We start from the raw sequence: 10,021 nt of genomic DNA on the forward strand, positions 1-10,021 counted from the left end.
ACATTAAAACCTACTAAAAACAATATATTTCAAACAATACAATTTTATTATCTGAGATGGCCCCCTGGGTGAAGGGGTGCAGAGGGCTGGGTAGGGGGGTATGAGAGTGCCAACCATCACTGTCGTCAACCAAAGATCTGGTGAGACATCACTGTCTTGCAGGCCCTATGGAAAGGTAGTAAGTCCCGTAGGGCCTGCATATTTTCTGGCAGAGAGTTCCATCAGGCAGGGGTCAGGGCTGAAAGGTCGCTGGCCCTAGTTTTGGACAGCCAGACCTCTCTCACGCTGGGGACCACAAGCAGATTCTTATTGCTAGAGTGTAATGCTCTTCCAGGGACACACTGAGAGAGGTGGTCATGAAGGTATGTGGGTCCCTGACCACTAAGGGCCTTGAAGGTCAAACCAAAAACCTTGAACTGGATCCAGTGTTCCACTGGGAGCCAGTGCAGCTTGTAAGAACATAAGAACTTAAAAGAACATAAGAGAAGCTAATGTTGGATCAGGCCAATGGCCCACCCAGTCCAACACTCTGTCACACAGTGGCCAAAAAATACCAGGTGCCATCAGGAGGTCCACCAGTGGGGCCAGGATACTAGAAGCCTGATGCCCCCCCAGCAACAAGAATACAGAGCATCACTTGCCCCAGACTGAGAATTCCTATCTATACCTTGTGGCTAATAGCCACTGATGGACCTCTACTCCATATGTTTATCCAATTCCCTCTTGAAGCCGTCCATGCTTGTAGCCGCCGCCACCTCCTGTGGCAGTGAATTTCATCTGTTAATCACTCTTTGGGTGAAGAAGTACTTCCTTTTATCCATTCTAAACCGACTGCTCAGCGATTTCATTGAGTGCCCACGAGTTCTTGTATTGTGAGAAAGGGAGAAAAGTACTTCTTTTTCTACCTGCTCTATCCCATGCATAATCTTGTAAATCTCTATCATGTCACCCCTCAGTCGTTGTTTCTCCAAGCTAAAGAGCCTCAGTTTTTTTATAGCCCCATGTTTATTAACTTGGCACTATCCCACTTGACCAGTGAATCCAAAATACACAATCCTCTGGACTCTTCTGCATCGCTGCCATGGCCATCCATTTTCCTTGGTCTTCTCACAAGCAGTTCTCTCAATTATCCTTTTCCTCTTCAACCATAACTGTCATAGCTGTCTCTGTAGAACCGACTGGAAGGCCTGTCACCATAGCTGCCATGACTCCAGCTGCTACCATAGTAGTCCCTGTACCCACTGTATCCTCCACTTTTGGATTCAAATCTGCTGCTCCCATAGTCTCTGTCTCCACCAGCACCTCTGGAGAAGCCATGGCCCTGACCTCTTCCACCTTGGAAAAAGCCTTTGCCGCCAGTCGATCCCCCTTTGAAACCATAGGATCTGTTCTCCAATTATTTGCCTGCTTGATCTACTCTGATCTGGCGACCATCAACAGACTTTCCATTCATGGCCATCATTACATCTTTTGCATCATCAGTGTTCTAAAAAGTGACAAATCCATAACCTCTAGGTCTCTAGGTTTCTGTCTTTTACAACAACAACTTCAGATATCTGTCCATATTTAGAGAAGACCTGCTCCAACGACTTTTCATTGATGTCAAAACTGAGCCCACCAACAAAGAGTTTTCCCTCATCTGTGCTTGTGCAGCACAGGTTGAATATGTGACATCTGAGGGGTCCCGATAAGGACTAGCACACAGCCACATTCTGGATCACTTCGAGTTCCTGGGTCAGGCGTAAGGGTAGGGCCATGTAGAGTGAATTAGAATAGTCTATTCTGGAGGTGACCGTTGCATGGATTACTGTGGCTAGGTTAGGGCAAGACAGGTAGGGAGTTGGAGAAACAATACAGATGTGGACAGTCACAATCTTGTCTAGAAAACAAATACTGAGAAAACAGTATTTTTTTTCTATATATTGCTACCAATAAACACTACATAACAACAATTTATTTGCAGGAACGGCATCTGGACAGCCCCCCATTAACAGGAAGAGCTGGGTGTCATTGGCCTAGCTGGGTTTCTAGAAGGAGTAGGAAGAGGAGGAGGAGGAAATTGGATTTATACCCCATCCTTCACTATCTGAAGGAGTCTCTGAGCAGTTTACAATCTCCCCCTCCCCACAACAGATACCCTGTGAGGTAGTTGGGGCTGAGAGAGATCTTTCCAGAACTGTCCTTGAGAGAACAGGTTTGCCCAAGGTCAGCCAGCAGCTGCAAGCGGAGGAGTGGGGAATCAAACCCAGTTCTTCCAGATTAGAGTCTGTGCACTTAATCACTACACTAAACTCATTCTACTGGTTCTCTGCTTTATGTCTGCCTTCAGGAATTGTCATCTGCCTTTCTATAGACCTTTGCAAATGACACATTTAATTACCTGTAAAAGGTGTTCCTTCTAGTTGGTTTGGAAGATTTGATAGGTGAAGATTAATAAAGAATTGAATAAATAATAGAATAAAGAACATGAATGAATGTTTTAAAAAGTAAAATTCCTTGAAATTTCCTGGCAGTGATGTCATTGCATTGCCAGTGATGCTCTAGCACAGAGTTTTGGCTGAAAGCTAGACCATTGCCAGAGCCCCCGTTTTTTTTTGCATTACCCAACTGAGTGGTGGTGGGATTGGCTGGCAGTTGTTAGATAAAAAATATAATGAGGGTTGCTAGTGAAGGGAAAGGTGATCAAGCTGTACTCACCCACCAATTTGCTTTGGGATTCATTTCAAGTTGAGGTACCAGGAGAGTGACAGGACACTAGTATATTTCAAAAATACACCTGCAACTTTATTGATTACAGAATATGCCCTAGCGAGAGGCATGCACCATAATCATCTAGTGGTTTTCACATACTCACACACACACTCATCCAGTGGTAGACCAGACTCATGTGTGCTGATTGATCAGGTAAGTTCTTCAAGGGAGGTCTGTTCATTAATTTAGATATAAATCCAATGGGAGCCAAATGGCTGGCTAGGCCTTTCAGGTGAAAATGGATCAGGAAAGATTTTCAGTAGAGGTCTTCCTGGAGGTCTCTGCCCTGCCTGTAATATCTTAAGATTTTATAGTCCATTCTTCTTTCTCCCCACCTTTGAGGGCCCACCAGGGGTCTTGCCATGATCATCTTAGCAACCAGAGTGCTCTGTCCTATATGGTCATCTATGGCACCCATCAATATAAGTCTTTTGACTTGGTGTTGTGGTCTTGTTTCATGGTCTGGTGACTTGGTAGGATGATCTTGACTCACACATGTTCTGGAACTTTGTTGACATGCATCTTCTTCTGTGAGATGCCCTATTATTACTTCAAGGTTGTTTACCTCAACTTTGGTTTCTTGATTGGGTATTTCAAAACTCTAATCGATTTCTCTCCAAGGCATCTATATTGCTTCCCAGATTTTCTATTTTATTCTCTATTCTGCATCCTATTTGTTTGAGTAGTTTCTGGATAATACCTGATGTGACAGGCTGGTCTAATAAACCCTTCTTGTCACAATTCTTTCTGGTATTTATTATGAAGTAGAACCCAAGATGCAAGGAAATAGAGATCGGGGATGTTCCATCGGCTGGTAGTCCCAGCCCCCCGAGCAGCGAGGTTGGCCCATACAAGATCCAGGGCATTTTCGGTGGCGGCTCCTTCCTGGTGGAATGAGCTCCCGGAGGAGATCCGGGCCCTGCGGGACCTAGTGCAGTTCCGCAGGGCCTGCAAGACGGAGCTCTTCCACCAGGCCTTTGGATAGGAGCCGCCACCACTACCATCATATACCACCTCGCCGCACCGTCCATCCAGCAGACCCTATGAGACCCGATGAGGTCGATCAGTTGCTTAAGCTGGGACGCGTTTACCATCAAGATCACAAGAACAAGTCGCTGAGCATTTTGTAAATTGTATAGACTGCATAGATTTTAGCACCAATTTTACTGTATAAAAATCGTTTTTATTGTTTTAGTATTTATGATGTTGTTAGCCGCCCTGAGCTACTGGATAGGGCGGGATAAAAATCGCAAAATAAATAAAAAAAATAAAATAAATAAAAATAGAGAGAACACAATTTCAAATCAGATAGTTTCACTTTTAGCTGTTTTGTGTCTTTTCACCATGGCAAATCCAAAACAGGTGCTCCAGAATGTTTTCAAATCACACTGGCAGCCAAGGTCAAATAGTCCCGTAATATCTCAGTGTCTTATCCAATAGCAAATAAGCCTCTAAATAAAATGAAGGAACATTCTCATAGCAGATTATCTCCTCAGTCAAAAAAACTTTCACACATACGTACTTTCACCAAAATTAATATTAAAAGTGTGGAAAGTAATTAATCCCTCATCGCTTTAGCTTTCCTGATTTCTTAATAACACCTTTTGCCAAAGTTATTATTTCAAAAAGTTCTTTGCAGTTCAAAAAGTTCGAAAAAGTTCTTTACAAGTTTTTATAGACCCTTGAGAGAGATTACCACAGCAGGGTTTTTTTTCCCTTTTGTCTTCAAGAAAATCTCTCTTTGGCAGTAGATTATAAAATCCATAAATCTTAAGAAGCAGAGGTGGCCAGGCTTTAGTTCTTATCAGGTTTCAAATGCAGCCAGGAGCAGAACTTCCAAGACCTCAGAGCACTCTGGGGGAGGTGTCTGCAAAGCATACATTTCAGCAAAAAATACCCAAGGAACAATCTAAAGAGGTATGTGTGGTTTATCTTTCTTGATCTCCCTTAACCCAGGGAGATTTTACTGACTGGAGGTCCCTCCTTGTTAGTAATTAGTTGCATTGTGTATTCACTCCCTGTGAAGATGTCAGCCTGTCATTACGTCTCCACCAGAAGTCTGACACATACATTACTTTTGACATTTACATACAATTGCTGTAATAAATGCTGAACCCACTAGATAGGGCAGGTTGAATTATTTTGATCACAAATGTTGATCGTGCTTTCCTGCGCTGTTCCGCCTTCTCTTTCAAGAAGAAAGAAAAAGGATTACTAATGAAGAAAGAAGCTGGAACATGGATAAACTAAATACACTACTTGTTTTTAAGAGAGTAAAGTACATGTAGTTAGACCACATATGTCCACTGTTTGCCTGTGACTTTCACATGGGAAGAAAAGAGATTAACCTACCCTCTGTCTCTCTTTCATGTCTACCAAAAAGGCTGTTTCAATTGAGGGTTCTTTCCTGACATATGCCTATTATGCCCGAATACCTTACTGCAGAGAATTTGAGCAGTCAAGCCTTTAAGCTTGATTTTGGATTCTGTGCCTGCCACATGCACCAATCTTTTTTTCTCTGGTGTATTTATTCTGCAGCTACAGGCACAGCTCTGCACTGCCTTCTCCTGCCACCTGGTTTAAAATGTAAAACAATGAGGGACACACCAATGAATGGCAGAAGGTACAGAGTGAGCAGAACAACCTCAATATGGGTGGGGAAGTGACCTTCAAGGGGCAGCAAAGGGGCAGGGGAAAATCCATGGGAATCTGTACACTTCTGAATTACCTTCAATGTGGAAGCAAAACAAGGGAAGAACTGGCACAAAACCACTCTCAGAAAATCTGGGGAAACAGCAACCGGAAAGTGAACTGAGGGCTGAAGGAGGGGGGATCAATGCAGAATGAAAAAGAAAACCTGACAGACATGTACAGTGAAAGCAAGGAAAAAAACCCGTGCATAATAAACCATGCTCTTCTCCATCAAGAATAAAATGGCTTTCCTTAAGAGAAGGGAGTATTTAAAATATCAGTTTTTAACTGTGGTGTCTTACTCTATGATGCATAAATAAAATAAAATAAAAAACTGGGTTGATATCTATTATCTCCTAATACTCAATAAACCAGTCATTCATTTTAATTTATCTCCACTGCCTTTCACTAGCTCTGAACGAACAGAAAAATAAGTGACAGCAAAACAAAAGCAGCTTAGAATGATGGACATTTCTTTGCATTGATGCACACTGACTTCTTTCTGGATGACTATCCTTACAAAACTATGTTTTATGAAGGCAAGAAATAACACAGAGGAGCTGCAGAACTGAAGTAGTGCTAAAAAAACAGGGTTATGAGGATAAGCACAGGAAACAAAACAAAAGAGCAAAAGTATTCAATTTTAAATTGAATGCAATTAAAAATGAGGAGTAAATATTTACTTCATCGTGCTGTGCTATTTGCAATGATCCCGGTGCAGCAAACATTTAAATGGTAAATGGGTAACTAATTAAATGCTTGCAGAATGAAGAAATTTGTTAAAAGGGGTGTAATTTCTGGCATTTGCATCAAGCTACAGAAACCAAACCATATTTTGAGTGAAAAAGCAGCTAATAAAGGATTACACTTTGTGCTATGATCCTTAGAAAGAGTATCTTGCAGATTCCACCTTCAACTATAATCTATGTTCGTTTTTTCTAGTTTACAAGCCTCTGTTAAGCCAAAAGGACTAGGGTAGCTGATTCCACTGTTGAACAACTCTTAGACCAATTTCACACAACAGCTGTGCCACAGTTGTGCCTCCTTTGCCCCACTTCTATTGGTCAATTTCCCACTCGAAGCAGTGTGGCCACATTTTGACCCGTGGCCACACGATCACAAAACCGTGGGGAAAAACAGGCGAAGCCACGGGTCAAAATGCGACCGCACGGCTTTAAGTGGGGAATTGACCAATAGAAGCAGGGCAAAGGGAGGCGCGACCACGGCGCAGGTCTTGTGTGAAATCGGTCTTACTGTAAAAAACTTTTTTCTAATATTCAGCTGGTACCTTCCCGCCTGTAATTTAAACCCATGTTTGCAAGTCCTATCCTCTGCTGCCAACAGGAACAGCTCCCTGCCCTCCTCTAAGTGACAGCTCTTCAAAGAGTTAAAGAGAGCAATCATGTCCCCCCTCAACCTCCTCTTCTCCAGACTACACATTCCCAAGTCCCTCAACCTTTCTTCATAGGTTTTGGTCTCCAGGCCCCTAATCATCCTCGTTGTTTTCCTCTGTACCCGCTCCATTCTGTCCACCTCTTTTTTGAAGTGAGGCCTCCAGAACTACACACAATATTCCAGGTGTGGCCTGACCAACGCAGTGTACAGAGGGACTATCACATCTTGTGATTTGGATGTTATGCCTCTGTTGATACACTGTAAGATCGCATTAGCCTTTTTTGTTGCCGCATCACATTAGCTGCTCATATTTAACTTTTGGTCCATCTGTACCCCAAGATCTTGTTCACACACACTGCTACCCAGAAGTGTATCCCCCATCCGGTATGCATGTTCCACATTTTTGTTACCCAGATATAGAACTCAGCAGTTATCCTTGTTAAATTGCATCTTGTTCACATCTGCCCACTTTTCCAGTGAAATTCCAGATATAAGAATATCCTCTCTCCCAGTTTCTTGGGTTGAAATTCAATGTTGCAGTAGTTGGGGCCCTGTTTTACACATATACACACCTCTTTCTACCTACTCTGGGGGTCCCTGGTTCTCCAGAGAATCAGGAGCTATTTTTGTATGTGAGTGAGAGAGACAGACAATCATGGGGACAAGCCCTCCCCCCTCCTGCTTCATAACTAATCCTTCTTTGTTTGATCAGTTGAGAGTGGCCCCTTAGCAGTCAGCACATTAAAGATAAAAAGGGAACTTTGATAGCTAAGCATACCATTCTACTGTAAAACAAGATGGCTCCCTCCAAAACCCTCATTTTGGTTTTCTGCTACAATTGACATAAGTATTTTTTTAATGGTGGGTGGTGTCAGAGCGGCTCAGAAAAAAAGGGAAGCAATGGGAAGAAGCAGTGATGTAAGTAAACAATCTTCACCATGCCCCTTGGTTTGTAGATGCTGCAGTGATACATCAACATAAGACATAATCCATAGTGGTGAGAGATGCTACAGGAGTCTAGCTGCTTGTATAGGAAGGCTGAATAAAATGTGGCTCCAAGAAAGGAAAAATAGTGTCTGCTCAAAAAAGAAAAGAAAAGAAAAAGAGGGACATAGAAATGGGCATGAAATTTACTGACTGTGGACAGGACCTTGTGAAGATATATTAAAGTGTACATACTTTCTCCAAAACCCTTTAGGACCTACCCATCCAAAAACACTTGCACAAATGGGGGCTGAGAAAAAGTGATAGTGGGGTGAAATTGGCACAGCACTAACTGACAAATAATACTGTCTATAAGGTCCATGAAAAACCAATGCAGTAATGAAGCTGAGTAGCAGCAAAAACTCAAAATAACCCCTAGAGATGTTCCCGTCTGGTCATCACAATGCATCATGGAAGCCATGCTATTTTTTCTTTGGCAACTAGTATGCACTCAGCCAATTGGAGACTTTCCCTTTCTTCCCCCAAGCCAAATCTCATATTATTATCCTAATCAGCTTTAGCATGCAATTTGTTAGGACCCAAGGCAGATTTCTGGGGTGACAACTACTACTCCCTGAAGTGTTCATAGACTGAGAGAAATAGAGACAGCAAAGTGTATTTATGTTTCATGAATTTAATGATTCAAAATCCTTGGCAGGTTCTATGCACTGGCAGAAAAGATGCACACTGCTCTCAGGCTAGCAAATGTTAATTGTTGTGTGTGTGTTTAGTGGGTTTAATAAGCCAAGGAGTAGTTCTGGAAGATATTTTCAAAAAAACAAAAGTGATTTCTTGCTAACTTTAAGGTGAAGGGGGAACAATTAGAGAAATAACAGAAGAGATTGTCTGTCTGCCTGCCTGTCTGCCTGTCTGTCTGTCTAGATATAGATAATATAGTATTTTTGAAAGTTTGGTCCATATTTCTTTTTCTCCCTTAAGCAACATTAGTACTTGGCACAAAAGCCACTTAAATCAGATATGCTATTTAAAGGTCAATATCTATGCATCCAATTTGTTTTGCACTGTTGTTGCCTAGCTTCCTAATATTAACTGGCCTGTTACTCTGTTAACTGACCTTAGGTGCAATTTAAAAGAAGGCAAACCTCCAAACATGTTCATTGGCCTTTAGTTCAACATTGTGTTCCTGTGCTGCTTTCCACAGAACTTGCAAGTGGGAGAGTTCTAGCTTTTTCCGCTATTAATGTAAACTTGTAGTTCATGGGCACAGCCAATATTTCATTCAGTGTTTCCACTGTGAAATGTTAGGCTGCTTTCAAAACAGTCATAGAGAAATATCTAAGAAAGACTCAATAAATCTGTTACATAGTTATGCAAACTTTATGTAGATATTTCAAGAAAAATCATTTTGTGGGAGAATAAATCCTCCCCCATCATCCCCAGTGAACCATTTCTGAAAAAAAATCTTAGTTACCATCCATAGGATTCGTAGATATTATTTAACAATTATTTCTTCATGAGGGCAAAAGTTGAAGTATTCTCCTGAATTATGTCTTCATGACAGCCAGTGTGGTATAGCAGTGTGGGTAGAGTGTCAGACAAGAATCTGAAAGAGCCAGGTTTGAATCCCTATTCTGCCACGGAAGCTTGCTTAGTGCCCTTGGGCTTAGTCACACACTCTCAGACTAACCTACCTCACAGGGGTTTTGTGAGAATAAAATAGAGAAGAGGAGAACGATGTTAACTGCTTTAGGTCTCCAAAGAGGAGATAGACAGGGTAAAATAAATCCAAAATTTCACTGTAATTGTGCCTTTCTTGGTAACTATTTACATCAAGGTAGAGCCATCAACAGAAATGCTTGTTTGTGTAAGTTAGTGTTCTTTCCATGATCTTGTCTATAATCTTATTGAACTCAGACAACTATGCAACAGCTTCTGTCGTGCTTTTCCATCTCTCTGAGTGGAAGATTTCAGCTTCATAAATGGCTTCTCTTGCACCATAATGACAGTGGCTTGGTGAGTTAAAAGAAATAGGCTGACAGTGCAGTTTATTTACTGTGAATATATATATTTACTAGCCTGATACCCAGGCTTTGCTACAGTATTTAAGTTTCGTAAATCCTGGTATAATACTGATGATGTGAAGTTTGAAATGTGACATTTGTTGTAGGAATTCTAGTGGAGAAGATTGTAGTGTAAAAAATGAAGTGAGACATACATACTTTCCCCCCCTCTACCAAAG

At 41.7% G+C, this 10,021-nt stretch overlaps 1 pseudogene; it reads right to left on the minus strand.

Annotated features, from left to right (window-relative positions):
• Window positions 1-1,141: 1,141 nt before the first annotated feature.
• LOC107121211 overlaps window positions 1,142-10,021 on the minus strand; it is an 82,945-nt pseudogene continuing 74,065 nt past the window's right edge.

The sequence above is a fragment of the Gekko japonicus genome, unplaced genomic scaffold (genome assembly GCF_001447785.1).
Source record: "Gekko japonicus isolate JY-2015 unplaced genomic scaffold, Gekko_japonicus_V1.1 scaffold845, whole genome shotgun sequence".
NCBI lineage: Eukaryota > Metazoa > Chordata > Lepidosauria > Squamata > Gekkonidae > Gekko > Gekko japonicus.